This window comes from Candoia aspera, chromosome 7 (assembly GCF_035149785.1).
Source record: "Candoia aspera isolate rCanAsp1 chromosome 7, rCanAsp1.hap2, whole genome shotgun sequence".
In the NCBI taxonomy this organism is placed as follows: Eukaryota; Metazoa; Chordata; class Lepidosauria; order Squamata; family Boidae; genus Candoia; species Candoia aspera.
In genome coordinates this window covers 20,372,725-20,391,023 of record NC_086159.1, presented here as the reverse complement: position 1 = coordinate 20,391,023, position 18,299 = coordinate 20,372,725, and the positions used below count along the sequence as shown (strand labels likewise).

Sequence of the window (18,299 nt, the reverse complement as noted above, 5' to 3'; positions counted from 1 at the left end):
CATCTGCTTCAGTCTACTCCCTAATCCATTTTCCTGGCACTATTTCTTTGTCTGTATTCTGTCCCAACTCTCAATTACTTTTAGATGGTTTTTGTGATTATCATTTCCTTGTGCTATTGAGGCATATGTGTTCCAAATCTAGTGGCATCTAGCAACTGTGTAACTCTTACCAGTAGGGGTTGTTTTAAAGACATTAAGCCTATTTTTCAATATTTTCTTCCACCTTCACTTTTGATTTTTGCTGGGAATTGTGACTAGCACGTAAGAAATCCACAGTTGCTTCCCCCAGAGGCTGTTTTTCATTGCATACCTGTGTTGTTGTTCAGCTTTGAATAACCATATAATATTTATTTTTAAATGTGTATTATTATGCAGTTGTAGAAATGCATATGCAATTACTGAAACCAAGCCTCAGATAGAAAGGACACTAAAGCTATGAACTCAGTATACCACAGATTTTTCCTCCCTAGTGGACCAGAAAGCCAACCTTCCTTGTGGTAGCCTCCATGTAAAAGCAAATACTGCCCCACCAATATGCTGTCTCCCTTCTCTTCTGGTGTTCGAGAAGATGCTGAAACCCTTTGTTGCCAAAGCTGTATGGGAGGCTGCTATGTATTTCATATGATTTGGAATCAGGTGTGACTAATGGAATAACCAAGTTTGCTTCTGACACTAAATTGTTCCAAGTGGTAAAAACAATAAGGGACTGCAAAGAGCTGTCAAAATGGGGAGTGGGCGTCAAAATGGCAGATGTCATTCAACATGAGCAAGTGTAAAGTGATGCACATTGGTGCCAAAAATCCTAACTACACATACAAACCAATGGGATCAGAACTAACAGTGACTGATGAAGAAAGATACCTTGCAGTAATGGTAAACAGTTCAATGAAGGTGTCAACACAGTGTACATCTGCTGTAAAAAAAAAAAGCCAACAGCATGTTAGGGATAATAAGAAACAGTATTAAAAATAGAGGTGCCAATATCATAATGCTGTTATATAAATCAACGGTTATGACTGCATCTGCAATATTGTGAGCAATACTGGTTGCTGCACCTCAAAAAGGATATAGTAGAGCTAGAGAAGATTCAGGAGAGGACAACTAACATGATCATGGAGGTGGAGCAGCTTTTTTTTGAGGAAAGGCTGTGACATCTGGGGCTTTTTAGTCTAGAAAGGAGATGAATTAGAGGGCACATGATTCAGGTATACACAATTATGCTTGGTGTGGATAAAGTGGCAAGGAGAAACTATTTTCCCCTTCCCAAAATACTAGAACCAGAAGTCACCCAACAGAAATGGATTTTGAAAAATCAGGACACACAAAAGGAATTTTTTTTTAATACAACATGTAATTCAGTTTTGGAATTTGCAACCACGAGATGTGGTGCTGGCTATCAGCTTGGCTGGCTTCAAAAAAGGGTTGGACCAATTCACAGAAGTCATGGGGATCTATGGCTATTAGCCTTGATGGCCATGGGACTGCCTCTGAAGGCCATCAGCTGGGAGACTAGTGGGCTTCCTTGAACAGTTGATTGATCACTGTGAGAACAGATGGCAGGACTAGATGAGCCAAGGGTCCAATGAGCCAAGAACACTGTTTATGTTCTTATTGTTGGTTTTAATTGCATGGATCAGGGCAACTGAATGTTACTTTTATTATTTCATACTGTTTTATATCACTCCAAATCTGGGGGTACATTGGTATAGACATTTGTGTAATAATCCTGTTCTGATTATTAATACAGATGAGAAATCCCATCTGACCTCTCTACTTCCCCCACAGTTAGAACTCCAGGCCTTGATGTGCAGTAGCAGACTGCATTTTGAATCCAGCAGCTGCATACATTAAAATGTGCCTAGTGACTAACAATTGTATTGGTTAAAAAACATGTCCTGCCTGGAAATAAAACAAAAGAGCTCCAGGTTAGATCCTGCTCTTACTACAATCACCCCCATTATGGTGAAATGTATGTATCTCCATTTAAATTACAGTAAGTCCTTCTTTGTTGTTTATTCGTTTAGTCACTTCCGACTCTTCGTGACTTCATGGACCAGCCCACGCCATGAGCTTCCTGTCGGTCGTCAACACCCCCAGCTCCCCCAGGGACGAATCCATCACCTCTAGAATATCATCTATCCATCTTGCCCTTGGTCGGCCCCTCTTCCTTTTGCCTTCCACTCTCCCTAGCATCAGCATCTTCTCCAGGGTGTCCTGTCTTCTCATTATGTGGCCAAAGTATTTCAGTTTTGCCTTTAATATCATTCCCTCAAGTGAGCAGTCTGGCTTTATTTCCTGGAGGATGGACTGGTTTGATCTTCTTGCAGTCCAAGGCACTCTCAGAATTTTCCTCCAACATCACAGTTCAAAAGCATCGATCTTCCTTCTCTCAGCCTTCCTTATGGTCCAGCTCTCGCAGCCATATGTTACTACAGGAAACACCATTGCTTTAACTATGCGGACCTTTGTTGTCAGTGTGATGTATCTGCTCTTAACTATTTTATCGAGATTTGTCATTGCTCTTCTCCCAAGGATTAAGCGTCTTCTGATTTCCTGACTGCAGTCAGCATCTGCAGTAATCTTCGCACCTAGAAATACGAAGTCTTTCACTGCTTCTACATTTTCTCCCTCTATTTGCCAGTTCTCAATCAAGCTGGTTGCCATAATCTTGGTTTTTTTGAGGTTTAGCTGCAAGCCAGCTTTTGCACTTTCTTCTTTCACCTTCATCATAAGGCTCCTCAGTTCCTCTTTGCTTTCAGCCATCAAAGTGGTATCATCTGCATATCTGAGATTGTTAATGTTTCCTCCAGTGATTTTAACCCCAGCCTTGGATTCCTCAAGCCCAGCATGTTGCATGATGTGTTCTGCGTACAAGCTGAAAAGGTAGGGTGAGAGTATACAGCCCTGCCGTACTCCTTTCCCAATCTTAAACCAGTCCGTTGTTCTGTGGTCTGTTCTTACTGTTGCTACTTGGTCATTATACAGATTCTTCAGGAGGCAGACAAGATGACTTGGTATCCCCACACCACTAAGAACTTGCCACAATTTGTTCTGGTCCACACAGTCAAAGGCTTTAGAATAGTCAATAAAACAGAAATAGATGTTTTTCTGAAACTCCCCGGCTTTTTCCATGATCCAGCGGATATTGGCAATTTGGTCCCGAGTTCCTCTGCCTTTTCTAAACCCAGCTTGTACATCTGGCAATTCTTGCTCCATGAATTGCTGAAGTCTACCTTGCAGGATCTTGCGCATTACCTTACTGGCATGTGAAAGTCCTTCTCCATGTGCCTATAAATATAAATCAGCATTTTATGTCAAACTGTATCTACTTTGAACTTTTCTGATGATGTGATGCATTAGCAGCTTCCTTCATTAAGAGTCCACCAAAACGTCCTATATGTGTTCCTGGGCAGCGGGTTCATAGAATGACACACAAAAAAGATTGGTCCTATTCCATAGGTTTTCTCATATCTCTCAAGAGTGCAGTCAACAACAGGAGGGAAAGAAAATAACCTTCTGCTTATTAGGCTCTTGTCTCAGTTTTTTTCATACAAGGACTGCGGGTGAAGACATGAGGGCACAATGACCAAATATAAACAATAAGTACACGTACTGATTTTTTTTTAAAATGCTCCCCTTCTGTACACATTGATGTGCCTGTTCAAGGAAGAACCTTTGAGATACCTTCAAGTATCATTTCTCACCATCTTACATAGTTTTGTTAGATAATTCCATTCTGCCTTATTCTCTTCCAAGGATGAAAATGTGCTTGGAGACTCTTTTTCTCCAGGGTGAGAAAAATTTCTTCAGGAAGTAACAGCTACTTATGCTGACTGGACTGACAGCAAGGAACAGACAGTCCTGTACTGTTTTCTTCAAGGAGATAAATTCCACCTTTGGCTGATTCCCCTCCATTTTTCAAAAGAAGGTCAAGCACAAACATCAGGATACATGGCAAGGTCAGGTTCTTCTAGAACCAAGGATAAAAAACAGCATGTAAATGGTTCTTTAATGCTCTTAGATTAAAAGAAAATGGCCTTAGGCTATTGTTTTTAACTCTTAAGTGCCTGCATAGGAAAATCCAGTCTTCTTTTTGGGGCGAAAGTTCAAGGATTTTAAGAGATAAAGCAGATAGCTTAAGTCTCTGCAATGTTGCATCTCTTAGGCCTCCCAAACCATTTTTTTTTTTTAAAAAGCACTGAAACAGATTTAAAAATTACAGCCCAATCTGCAAATTGGAATTTCATACAACCTGCAAGCTAAGGATTGCCAGCTATGAAAGGCTTCAGAAGCCAAGAGATTCAAACTGCTCATGTTACATAGCGGCAAATAAATTTTCTATTTGTGTGTGTCCATGCAAATGCATACATATATATGATATGGAGCTGCAACCCATACATGTTTGGTAGCCTGCATAGTTTTTACAAAAGCCAGGGTAGAAAATATGATTTCCACTGTGCAGTTGTTTTTTTGGAGGGTCCTTTAAGTATCCATTTCTATAAGCGTAATCTTACACATTCAGAATACCACTTTAGGTATTAAATGTTACAACGAAACTTGTTCTGGCAGGAAATCAAGGGCAAAGTCTTTCTGAAATTCCTCAGTCCATCTATCTTTTCATAGAGAAACACTTTTTAATGGACTGAAATAAGTTAAATGTCAAGTAAATAAGCTGCACTGAATGGTAACTTGCTTCATGTTGTTAGTTGATTATTCTGTGGCATGCAAAATAATTTATTTGGGAGATGCAATTTCCCTGAAAGGGGGGGAAAAAACCTTCCAGTTTCTGTTCTAGAAAATGAAAAATGGTTTCACTGAAAAGGAGGAAGTGGGACTTATAAATGACTTTTCATATAAAGGAATATTATTCTGTGATGCCTAGTGTCTTTGGATGTGGCGGCCTATAGATCTAAATAAATGATAGTTGAATAATAATAAAAAATTTCAAATATCTTTAGTATTGTTAGATACCTTGAGTAAACGTCTACTAACTATTGAAATAAAAGTTTTTCCAGATGCATGTTAAGACAAATGTAGTTTCTTGCTAGCTTTATGGACTCTTCAGTTCCAGTTATTATTATAAGCTTTATGGTTGCTGCTGATTTGATCTAAGTATTGCTATATATAATTATTTTCCTGTTGGTTGGATAATTTTAATAAAGCCACAAGACTAGAAGATTGGAATATTGCAACTGCTGTTTAAATCCCTACCCCTTTGGTATGTTTCTTACTCTCTGTGACTCTGTGAGTCTCAGTTAACCAGCACCCATGGGGACTGGTAAATGCCAGATAAATGTAGTTTCTGGTTGCTTGAGAGTTACTATTAAACCCTAATACCCACTAGATGGCAGCAGAGAGATATAGATTTTTTGCTGGTTGCTTGAGAGTGCTGGGTTTTTTCCAGTGTGATTTTTCTGCCAGTTGCTTGAGTTCCGGTTAACTGAGTGTCTACTTTATTAAGCAATAGGTCTCGGAATAATTTTTATACCTCTCAGTGGAAAAAAGCATGCGGGCAACAGTTTCTCCACTTAAGCTATTAACATGAGATAGAGAATTAGTAAGGTGAGATCCCTTCATAATAGCTGCTTTCCCATTGAAAACAATAAACACTAATCCCTATTGTTTATACCTGTCCCATTAGGTCAGCTAGGAGGGTAATGCTCTGGGTCCTGTCACTCAGGGATGATCATCCAGAGCAGCGGTTCCCAACCTTTTTGGCAGACAATTTTTCCACGGACTGGGGGGGTGGGGGGGGTGGGATGATTCAAGCACTATGGGCAGCCATATAAATTGATTTAAATAAATTAATCAAATCCTAATTAAAGTATGGACCCAGTTTGGTGTAGTGGTTAAGGCATCAGGCTAGAAATTGGGAGACCATGAGTTCTAGCCCCATCTTAGGCACAAAACCAGCTGGGTGACCTTGGGCCAGTCCCTGACTCTCAGCCCTAGGAAGGAGACAATGGCAAACCTCTTCTGAAAAACCTTGCCAAGAAAACTGCAGAGACTTGTCCAGGCAGTCTCCAAGAATCAGACACAATTGAATGGATTAAAAAAAAAATGAAGTATGACCTAACAGGTGAAATAAATAATTTGGTAAATCTCATGCCTGCTTGAAAACATCATGTTAGCTATTGCAGATAAATGTCCCAAATATACAGTATCGTATTTTAGTGAAGTAGAAATATTATTCTTACAGAATTCAACCATAATGAATAGAGGAACTTTTCCTAACCTCATGCTGTTTGGTTACAGGTCATTATTACATTCATAGAAACAAGTCCATTCTGCAGTAACAAATGTGCCTTTCTCACAAGTTAGGGCATATGGTGGGAAGGCTGGCATGGGATGGTTTTGATAATTCTGGAATTTTTTTTGTATAATTTGATTCATGATTCAGTTATGTGAAATGCTGTAATTCTGCAGAAGAGAATACCAACCAAGTAACACTATTTGTGAGAGAATGGATATTCCAGCCATTGTTGCCCCTGTCAAGATGGGGGTTTCCTTCAGTTCCATGCACATTCATCGAAGCCAATAAGACACTGAGTCAAAATTAGATGTCTGATAATTAATTTGAGATTAACAACCTGTTTGGTACTAGGACATTCAGATGACTGCAAACAATAAATAGAATGGCTGGGTCCTAAAAATGCCACTTAACTGGAGCTTTTCAATCTTATTGCTTTGAGAAATATAAACCAAAGTGACTGCGAACATATATAAATTTTATCTGAACAGAACACAGCAGGATACTATCAACAACATTTTAAAGAAAAGGTTTACTAGCATATAGCCATGTCCCTTAAGACCTTTTGTGATGCAGTTAAAAGCATTTGTTTTAATGTACTCACACTGAGTTATATATCATCATGCTGATTTGTGTCAATTTGTTAGAACAGGGTCTCTGTAATAATGGCAATGTTACTATAGGCCAAACTACAGTTTAACACATTTAGAAGTACTGCAAGTGTTTGCAGAATGATCATAGCATTCTCAAGCTCCAACAAGGTGGTTCAAAAGTTTTTCTTGCAAATATTCATTACCAACATTTTTAGAATATTCTCTGGGATAGTGAGAGTTTAATATTCAGCATTAGCACTTGACAGCCAACCATTTTTAATCTCAGTCAACATCTGATGATGTCTGACAGCTGGCGAGCATTAGCAATCAGTATTTGACAGTATCTGATTACTGACTTGCAATTATTTTCATAATTTTTATGCTCAATTCATTCATTCAGCCAATCAGGAATTTACACCTTTGTATAAAATTAAAAACAGCAACAAGCTACTTGAACTAAAGCATTGTAAACAAATCCTGGGCATCAAGAGCACCATTTTGCAAATTTCATCAGGGTCTAAGAAATCTAACTAGCTGGAAGGATGTAGCACAAGCAATTTTTTGAAGGGTCTCTCAAAAAACGTATTTTAAAAAAATTGTTTTTGTTTATACTAAATATACCTGATTTGGACTACAAAAAATCTAGGCAACCACTAGGAAGCAAGAATTTTCTGTATCTCTTTGCTTCCATCTAGGAGACAGTGTTTCTCAACCTTGGCAACTTTAAGATGTGTGGCTGGGCAATTCTGGGAGCTGAAGTCTACACATCTTACAGTTGCCAAGGTTGAGAGACACTGATCTGGGACTTGTGCAGTACAGGTCTGGTAGCCCTACTTCACAGCATCTTTAACTGCTCTCCTGAAATGTTGCCCCTGCTAGGCTCTGTTCCATTAGACTCTGTATCCCTGTCTGGAATAATATAGAGCAATTTGTCAGCATTATGTACATCTTCTATTATATGGAAGCTTATTCATCAGTAATCCTGTCTTTAATTCTACTCTTAGAAACAATGAGAAATGCATTAGAAGAAAGGCTGAATTCTTGCTAAGTTAAAAGAATGCCTGATAATTGACAACAGTGACCCTCCTGGAGAAGGTCCGGAAGCCATGGGCCAGAATTAAGCAAAGTCCCAATCATTACTGAGCAGTTGGCAGCTGTTTAACTGTTAAGGTTAAGCGAGGTGAAATGTTCCATTGCCAAATTTGAGGCAATATCTGTGTTCGAATATGAATGCTAACTTTTGCTGGCTAGATGGAAGCTGCTTCTGATTCTAAATGGCTCCTTCAAACTGAGCTTGACTCCTGGTGACTTCATAGATACTTTTGTGTAGGTTTCTTGGCAATGGTACAAAAATGGCTTGCCATTCCCTTATTCTGAGATTTCTTAGTCCAGTCCTGCCTAGCTTCTCAAGATCGCTCAAGGTCAGCTAGAGAGTGGCACATAGTTGGGCATTTCTGTATTAAAAACAAACTAAAGCATATGACTTAGAATGCTTACAAGTACACTGAATAATGCAGTGTACTTAATATTTCACAGTCATGGCTCAAGTCTGCTTGGAAGTCTAGGAGCGGTTTTGGAAGCTGCAGAGATCAGGCTATTGATTCTGGACTCTGCCCCGACATTTGTGGGAGAGAATCTCTCATAGGTCTGGAAAGGTTTGAATCCACTTCCTTTGTCTTGAGACTTTGCTTGTATTGATATTATCCATCAAATATCAGACAGGGCCATCTCCATCTTTGCCCAACCAGGTTTTAGTAATACACACCAGATTTGCTTGCTCATCATGACCTAGTTGCATATGAATGTGGTCCTATTTCTAGTGGACCTAACATTTACCAAAAGCAACCTGAAGCAAAAGTCATCAGTAATTCAGCCCCTTGGGGCTAGGAATAAGATTAAAGGGCTAGAATTGGGGGCCAACACCAACATGACCATTCCCCGTCCCATGGAACAACCAGCCCAATGATTCTATCATTCTTCTCCTTACCTGTCATAATCCAAATTTGCCCATACATATGTTCCCTAACCCTACAGCCTATCTAACCTAACAGACCTAAAACAAAGCCAAAGCGAGGAACCTCCAGATCCTCTCCAGAAGCCATACTCACCCTAAGGAGGAACAAATATCTGGCTAAAATCAATCCATTCCCCTCCTAATCTCATCTGTCCTTAAACCTGCCCTCATCTCTTACTTTCCACAACTGACACACCCACTTGGAACACCCTATGCATCCCAGGGCCACTCTAATTGAGGGAAAAGTTCTTTTGGGGGCTACCCCCTGTGGCTTCCGTCCAGAGGACCACCCATTGTTGATACCCATCTGTCATCCAGAGGGAGAGAGTCCCCAATTGCTATGCTGCTTTTTCCTGACCCTCCTGATCCAACACCTCTCTGTAGTGGTGCAGTCTCTGGGGACACATATTCACTGTCATGGCCCTCTTCCTCCACACTCATTCCTAAATCTCTCCCTGTCTAACAGCTGACCCTGAATCCAATCTCTTTAGTCTTTCCCCTAAGACAACTCTCAGCTTCCTGCTAAAAACCTACTAAGCCTCTACCTCCATTTTAGGAATGAACAAGCACTGGGGTAAAGTGTTAGGGTACAGTGGGGCTATCAGCTGCCCAGAGTTGCATTATGGGCAGCCATATAAATTGATTTAAATAAATTAATCAAATCCTAATTAAAGTATGGACCCAGCTTGATGTAGTGGTTAAGGCATCAGGCTAGAAACCGGGAGACCAGGAGTTCTAGTCCCGTCTTAGGCACAAAGCCAGCTGGGTGACTTTCTCTCAGCCCTAGGAAGGAGGCAATGGCAAACCTCTTCTGAAAAACCTTGCCAAGGAAACTGCAGGGACTTGTCCAGGCAATCTCTGAGAATCGGACATGACTGAACAAAGAAAAAAAAAACCCAAGAGTGAGGCTGGAGCCCAGCAGAGGTGAACGTGGACCTGTGTGGAAGTGCTGTCTTTGGGGCGCCAGAAGTTTCTGTTACAATTTGTATGGCTTTTATGTTTTTATTGTTGTTCTGTGAGTCTCCTAGGGTTGTGTACATAAGATGGGTGGCTATGTAAGTCTTATAAACAAACGAACAAACATGTTGCCTATATGCTAGCTTGAAAAAAAATGTCATTGAGTCAAAACAGGGTCCCTGTAATCTTTCAAAATGGTTAGTTCTTGGGTATGGCTAAAAATTAATTTAGCTATATTGATGGATGGTTTACTCAGGAAAATGGAAGGTTATCTCTCACTTTTCTCTAGTCTAATCCTCTTGAACATTGCTAATGATACAGCATCCAGATTCAACAGCTGAAATATTTTTGTAGCTACTAATGTAGAGGAGACATCTGTTTAAAATGTATTTTATTTATTTAAAATTTTGTAGGATGGGACTTTGTTCTGATCCATCAGGGTTCTTTTTTTCATTACATTATTTGCACTCTATTTTTCTGCTTTAAAAAACTTACAAAATGCCTAATCCCTATCAATTTCAAAGAAGCATGAGCAGCCCACCCCCCACCTCTTTTGGTGAGATACCAGGAGTCCCATTTTGTTTGGAATTTGCCATCAAAATTTAGTGACAAACCACTTGAAAAGAAATTAACAACTGAAAAAATATCCAGGACACTGTGTATTTAAGATGTATGGATGAGCATTCTATAAGGTTAAACTTCAGAAATGTGGAATCAAACTATTATTTTAATTGTATATATTTTTTCTTGATGACAAAATTGGGACCGATGTGTTTGTTTAAATATATGTAGCTGGATCAAAGCACTTTGTTTTCATATTTAAGTGAAAAGGGATTCAGCAATGGTGGACAAAGCATTATGACCGCGTGACAGCATGTTAGCTAAAGTTTTAATGCCCTTTCCTTCAGAACACTTGAAAGCATTTAGGTGGCCACTGCAAGAGGAAAAATATTTATTTGTTTATTCCAGAATACATTAAATATTTCTTTTGAGTTTTATTTCCTCATTGATGATCCTCTCATGCCCATTTCACTCTTTTGACTCCACTTTTTTTTTCTATTTTTTATTTAACTTTTTAATTACAAGTTTAAGAAAAAATATACAAAAGTACAAAACAACCCTCCAACTAACTACAAAAAACTACAAAAACAAACTATGAACAAAAGTGGAAAAGAACATAATTACTGATTAAAAAATAACAAAGAAAAAGAAATATATAAGCAATAAGCATATCACCTACACATCAAATATTAAACAAGATATGAAGATTTCAAATTTAAGAGAATAAAACTCTATTGTTATATCATGAAATCTTTGCCAAAGGGAAACATATTGCATCATTTATTTTGATTAGTAGAAAATACTGCTTTTTCAAAAATGGATAAATTATACATGTCCTGAATCCAATCCTTAATATCCAGAATAACACTTTTCCAATTTCTCAACAAATTTCTCTTGCTAATTCCCCATGTCTGTTAGAGCCAAGGTTCCTAAAAGCAGTCAAATTCTATATTCTTCCAGAAGGATGCCTATAGCTCACAAGACTGAATCGTATGAGTCAATGACCCCTCAATTTTTTACATTTTTTTCCCCTGCCTATGTGCATTACTTGAGTGCAGCCAGGCTGGCCATCTGTTGATCAAAATACACCATGATGATGATGATGATGATTATCCAGTGAAAACAACTAAACTACAGCTGAGCAGAAAAAATCACAGGGATGAAGGAAATAAAATTTAACTTAAAGCATAACAGAATAAAATGGTTGCAGCACTGTTGCAAGTGAAGAGAATATTTGGGGGAGTGGGGGCTGTTCCTGGGGCAGGAATGTCCAGAGCACAAGTGCATATGTTCACTGAAGATGTCAGTAAATATCTTTCCATTTTGACAATAATTGCACCGGTATAATTGGCTAGAGAATTCTGGATCTGTGGGCTATTCAGATTTTTTAAGAAGCAGCAGAAGAATATCTGACTGCCAGAAAGGGTTTGAGATATTAGCATAAACCTTAAAAAGTTTAAGTTTACTAAGTAGGTAAAGGTAAAGGTTTCCCTTGACGTAAAGTCCAGTCGTGTCCGACTCTAGGGGCGGTTCTCATCTCCGTTTCTAAGCCTTAGAGCCGGCGTTGTCTGTAGACACTTTTCCGGGTCATGTGGCCAGCATGACGACACGGAATGCCGTTACCTTCCCGCCGAAGCGGTACCTATTAATCTACTCACATTTGCATGTTTTCGAACTGCTAGGTGAGCAGGAAAGTTTACTAAGTACAGAATGTTTATTCCAAGCCTTCCATTTTGTGAGCCCCACTTTTTCATTTCTTCACTGAAGGCATTGTTATTCCTGTGATTTTTGGAGCACAGAAATTAGCTTCCAACTCCACTGAATACATGTTATTTTGATGTGCAGTAAGAGACTAGTTATTAGAGTGCAGTTCTAAGGCTAGATCCCACAACAACACTCAGATGTTTGTATTCCCAGTTCCTGTATCTGCATTTCAAATTCAGCTCTAAAACCTGCATTGGATAGATTATTTATTTAAAATAACTCTCTTCCATCTTCTGTCTCACACTCATTATGTACAGAAACTCAGACTCTGAAATGAGCGCCATTTGGGACCCCCACCTCCCACCCCTGGAAGTGGCTATTCTTATGTGTACCATAAAATTTTCCTTTACTGAGAAAAATTCATCCCTTTGGCTCATCCAAGAAAAGGTTTAAAATAGTATTCTTAATCCCAAGATAATGATGTGAGGGCAGGGGCTACAAATTACTCTCAAATCTCCTTTTCAGAGTCTTTGGAACTTGTTTTCACTAGACTTGCTAAAAACAAGGACACAATTTCCTAGCTTTTTAAGGTGAGAAAGACATTAAAAAGACTAGATGTATTTTATATGAACAAGGAGTCCCCCTCCAACTCTGTCTCCAAACCCAGGAAAACTAAAAAATCCTGATCCCACACAAAGAGAATATTATAACCTACCTAATGTGTTTCCCACTGCAACCCTTAACCTTCTAAACTATGTTAAACTGGCTGGCGCTGTGGGTTAAACCGCTGAGCTGCTGAGCTTGCCAATCGGAAGGTTGGCGGTTCGAATCCGTGTGACAGGGTGAGCTCCCGTTGCTAGTCCCAGCTCCTGCCAACCTAGCAGTTCGAAAACATGCAAATGTGAGTAGATTAATAGGTACCGCTTCAGCGGGCAGGTAACGGCGTTCCATTTAGTCATGCCAGCCACATGACCACGGAAGTGTCTACGGACAAACGCCGGCTCTTCAGCTTTGAAACGGAGATGAGCACTGTCCCCTAGAGTCAGACACAAACTGGACTTAACGTCAAGGGAAACCTTTACCTTTACTTACTCCTCCCAATATTTGGTGCCTACTCTACTCCTACTAAGAAAATAACCTCCCCCAGTCTGGTATCCTTCCAGGCCATAGTGGCTGAGTACAAATAGGAATTGTACTCAAACATATTTTGGAAGACACCAAGTCAGCAAATGTTTTCCTAGCTTATCAACTCTGAGAGCAAGGTATGTTTCTAGATACTAAAAGGCAAACTGATGAGGTTGTTCTTTGTCATCTTCTCTAGCCCCTCACACCAGAAGGCTTTGAAATGCACTTCAGATTATCCATACCATTTTTAAAAAAAAATTCTGGAGAGATGGATTCGTTTTCAAACAAAAAACTGAGTTGAGCATCTACTACTTTGGTTTTCTAAAAATGCCATATGGGACCTAGTCATTCTGGAAATAAAGATTATACTAAAAGCTCATGCTTTTTTCCTCACTCTGCTGTTCCCCCCCTCCATTTTTTAAGTTCCCTAATAAAGGGAGGTGAGGCAGGGTGCCAAGGGAGGTCTCCACAGGCACAGTGGTGCTCAATGTACCATCTTGCCTGCCTCCCATATGTTACCATGACTCACATGTTTTTGTTTGCTGCTGCATACAAGGAGAACGCATACCCTATTTAACAAAGACTGTTGGCTGAAGTGTTATTGGTAAGCAGGTGGATGGAAATAGCTTCATATAAGGTAGAACAACTTTAGAAGATGGAACAGAATTCAGAAAAAGCTATACTTATAATGATGGTTTGAACTGCATCTTTTTTTTTTTTTTTGGCTTCCCCCAGCTGCCTCCTGCTTCACCAAAATAACACCTAAGTAATTTCCTCCTATCTAATTTAACTAAGGAAATTTGCATTTCAAATTTCTGTTTATCTTTGCCTTGATTACCTTTAGCCCCAGAGTTGGGTGGAGGGCTGTTCATTTTTGGTATTTGTGTTTTGTTTTGTTTTTTAACTCTTGCATTTAACAATATCATGATTGCCTTTCTCAAGTTCTGTTTCCATTAACTCTTAATCATTTCTCTTTGGATGTATATTCTCTACACATCTGACATTTCACAGTGCCTTATTTTTCAGTGCTATTCAGGGTAGACTCTCTGGGGTTTATTTTCATTTTGAAGCCTGTTTTAAGAACTGTATCTCATCATATAGTGCCTTGCTCTTTAGTGACTGTTTATAGTCTGCTTTATTGTTTTTAATGCCGTTCTTGTCCCCTTTCTTCTTCCCCAAAGACATATATTGAAGTAACTTATATGCAAAATCATAATTGGGGTTTACTGTATCCTGCTTTCAGTGGGAAAGGTGTTATATTTAGTTTTGTTCCAATTTTATGAATATGGGAGCTGCCTTTTGGGCATTCCATTAGTTTAGTATAGTTGCACAAACATGGAAAGCAGCATTATAAAACACATATTTTGTTTTTATATATTGTATGCATACAAACACTACACAAACTCACACCCAGACTATTGAATCAATTTCATGTCATACAGAATCTTTACATCTATTGCTCTAGAATGTATGTTTCCTTTTAACATATTGATTAAAAATGGGATAGAAAAGACTTAAAGCTACTGGTTAATTTTTACATGTCTGCATATTTTCATTAATAATTTTTTTAGCACTAAGTGTTTAGGTCCTTATCACTTCAAGGGTTTATATACATCATTTTGTTCAGAAAGGTTGGGGCATACGATAACTGCTTTTATTCTGAATCATCTGGCACAGTATTATGTTTTCTGAGTGGCCACCATTCACCAGAAGCTCAAGAAAAGCATTTTGCCCGTTTAATTTGGACTGTGCTTATTCTGAACAACACTGTACTGCAGTGTAGAAGGACATAGCCCTGGCCAGAGGGTTTACAATTTATATTAGATGGATAACTTACACACAATATTTTAGTCAGTGAACAGTAACTGGCAACAAATATCAACAGTTGTCTACCAGGACACTCAGATTTGTCTTCACACAAATACTACTGAGCCAGGTTCAACCTATCTTGAACATCTGATTTCTCCTGCTCAAGTGCAGAAACCTACATTTCTTGCCATTAAACTTCATTTGTTTTGGAAAAAGCCCAAAATGTTCAAGTCTTTCAAGAATGTTTGGAACTTTGAGCCTGTTTTCTGAGGTGTTAGCCCTTCTCTCACCAAAAGGCTTTCCCATAAATACTGTAGGTCATACGGTAGTTCAAGCATCCAACTTTTTTTTTTTTGATAGGTTGACCATATTTCCTTGAGACAAAAAAGGGACATTGGGATTGGAAAACTGGATGGGGTTAAACTTATGTAATATTCCGTATTCACGAAAAAGATGATAAAGTTATCAACAGTAAGCTGGGAAGGTGCAGGAGGGGGAGGTGCGGCAGTGGTTGGGTCTGGAGAGGCTGGTGCAGGGGTGGCATTGGGCGGAGAGATTGCAGGAGGGCTGAGGGTGGCGGTGAGCTGGGACGGGAGGACAGGAATGGAGGCAGCAGGAGGCGGGAGAAGCGGAGGGCTGAGGGCAGCAGCAAGCTGGGATGGGAGGACAGGAACGGAGGAATCTAGTGAACAATTGTCCCCAACAACCTGTTCTTCTCTGGCATGCCCTTTTATTTTATTTTCTTCCTGCCATTTTGGCCTGAGAGCCAATCGGCTTCTTTTCTGCTGGGCGTGCTTTTCTGACTGGCTTCCACTGCACTGATTGGCGGCAGCGACTCTTCCTCTTGCTCACCACCAATCAGCTGTTCCTACAGTTCCCACTCTAGGTTTCCCACCAGATTGAGAACTACTGCCAAGTCAGCCTCCTTTTCAATTTCAATTTCAATTTTTTTCCCGCTTTTCCCAATAACAGCTCCAACGTTTTTTAAAAAATGGGACAAAATTGACATTTATATTAAAACGACAGGACAGTTGGGAAATGTTAAAAAAATGGGACTGTCCTGTTCAAAATGGGATGTATGGCCAGCCTATTTTTTGACAATGCCATCTGTTGAGTCAGCAATTCAACAGAATTGCTTCTGTTTCTTCAGAATTCTTCATTCCTTCCTTGGGACATGACCTTCAATTGGAAGTATAGACAAAAAAACACCTGTGTTCCAAACTCTCTTGCCTTCCTGTCTAGCTCCTCATAGACTTTCGTTATTCTTTTTAGGCTCTTTCTGGTAGTGTTATTTGTTCCAACAAGAAACAGAAGAAAGAGGTAGTGATTAGCAAGTTTGATTAGTTGGGTCAGCCTCTCCATCACATCTGAGAACTTTGCACCTGAGGGACAATACACATCCCTTGAAATCATGTGCTGTTCTGCAGATTGCTGACTCCATTCCTCTCAGCATCACCATTACACACTTTTTCTTCTTTGGGGCAGTCATCAGATTCCTCACCTTTGAGGAAGCCTGAGCTTCTCTCTTTCCTGTTCCTGAAACACTGGGCAAAACCCCTTTTCCTGAAGTCTATGAGTTCCCCTCCAGGGAGAAGACCTGAAAATGTTTGTGCAACTGCAGCAATAGTCTCTGAATTACATGCTGGCAACCCTCCTCCTCCTCCTGGATTCCTGGTTTTTGGGTGGTCTGTTCTCTTCCTTCCTGTGTTCATTTTGCAGAAATCCTTCTGTCTTGTCCAGAAACTCGTCTTCCCTGATTAGTCTTGGTGTCATATATAAAGAAACACATGGTCTTTCGGGTTTTTTTTTAAAAAGGTTGTCATATCATATCATTGATGCAATTCTGTAGCACATGGAATTGTCCTTCTTTATTCAGATATGCTGATCTTTAATCGCAGTAATAAATTTAATTTGATACCAGGTTCAGTCTGAAAATGAGCTGACTGGTAAACTAGTTTAAATTTATAGTATGGAAGCTCATGTCATAGGAACTTCATCTTCTCTCATACTAAGCAATATAAAAGCAATATAAATTCTCTAGCCTCTCTCAGAGGATAGTAAGAGAATGTGCTTTTCATGCGCAATGTATTTAAATTAAGCTAGCGCAATTGTTTTTAAGTCCAATTTAGGCCAATAACCCAGCTGGAATGAAAAAGGAGTTTTCTCCTGCACTAAATTCACAGCTTCCTGAATTCAGCTTCTCCTCTCTCCCTTGCTTAGCTCTCTTAGGCTATATTAGTTTTCATGTCAGTTCACATCTTGCCAAAAATCCCATCTGCTCCTCATCAGTGGCATTCCATGGCAGGAGGTCCTCCAGGGATCTGATGCTGATTAATAGCCTCAGCATCCCTCCCCAAACTTCATGAAGAAAGAGGAGCATGGAGGGGAGAAGAGCTGGTGCAAATTTGAGGTTTAAGAGTGTGAGGTCAAGGAAGCCCTTCTCAAGGGGCACTGCTATTGCTGAAAGATCAGCTGGCCAACAGCAATCATTCTACATGCTATCAGCAGTTTGCAGACACGGGCAGTCGTGTTTACAGAACAAACACCATCGTTCTTTTGAATATTCATAGCTTTTCTTAGGTGCCTGAGTCACATGGAAGAGCTCCCTCTCATTAGCTATGTAACAAGAAAAGGATGATAGTTGCTTTTGAAGAACTTGCAAGGCAAGAATCCATTTTTAAAAGCTATTATTTAAAGCTCATCTGGGGGTTTCTAAGATGGCCTAGAAGACTTCTGTTGTTGTTTATTCGTTTAGTCGCTTCCGACACTTTGTGACTTCATGGACCAGCCCACGCCAGAGCTTCCTGTGAGTCGGCAACACCCCCAGCTCCCCCAGGGACGAGTCCGTCACCTTTAGAATATCATCTATCCATTTTGCCCTTGGTCGGCTCCTCTTCCTTTTGCCTTCCACTCTCCCTAACATCAGCATCTTCTCCAGGGTGTCCTGTCTTCTCATGATGTGGCCAAAGTATTTCAGTTTTGCCTTTAATATCGTTCCCTCGAGTGAGCAGTCTGGCTTTATTTCCTGGAGGATGGGCTGGTTTGATCTTCTTGCAGTCCAAGGCACTCTCAGAATTTTCCTCCAACACCACAGTTCAAAAGCATCTATCTTCCTTCACTCAGCCTTCCTTATGGTCCAGCTCTCGCAGCCATATGTTACTACGGGGAACACCATTGCTTTAACTATGCGGACCTTTGTTGTCAGTGTGATGTCTCTGCTCTTAACTATTTTATCGAGATTGGTCATTGCTCTTCTCCCAAGGATTAAGCGTCTTCTGATTTCCTG

General features: G+C 39.8%; 1 protein-coding gene across 1 annotated transcript in view; it reads left to right on the top strand.

The window, feature by feature from the left end:
• Positions 1-18,299, top strand: part of TMEM178B (transmembrane protein 178B) — a 278,440-nt gene that overhangs the window by 181,352 nt on the left and 78,789 nt on the right. The window lies entirely within an intron of this gene.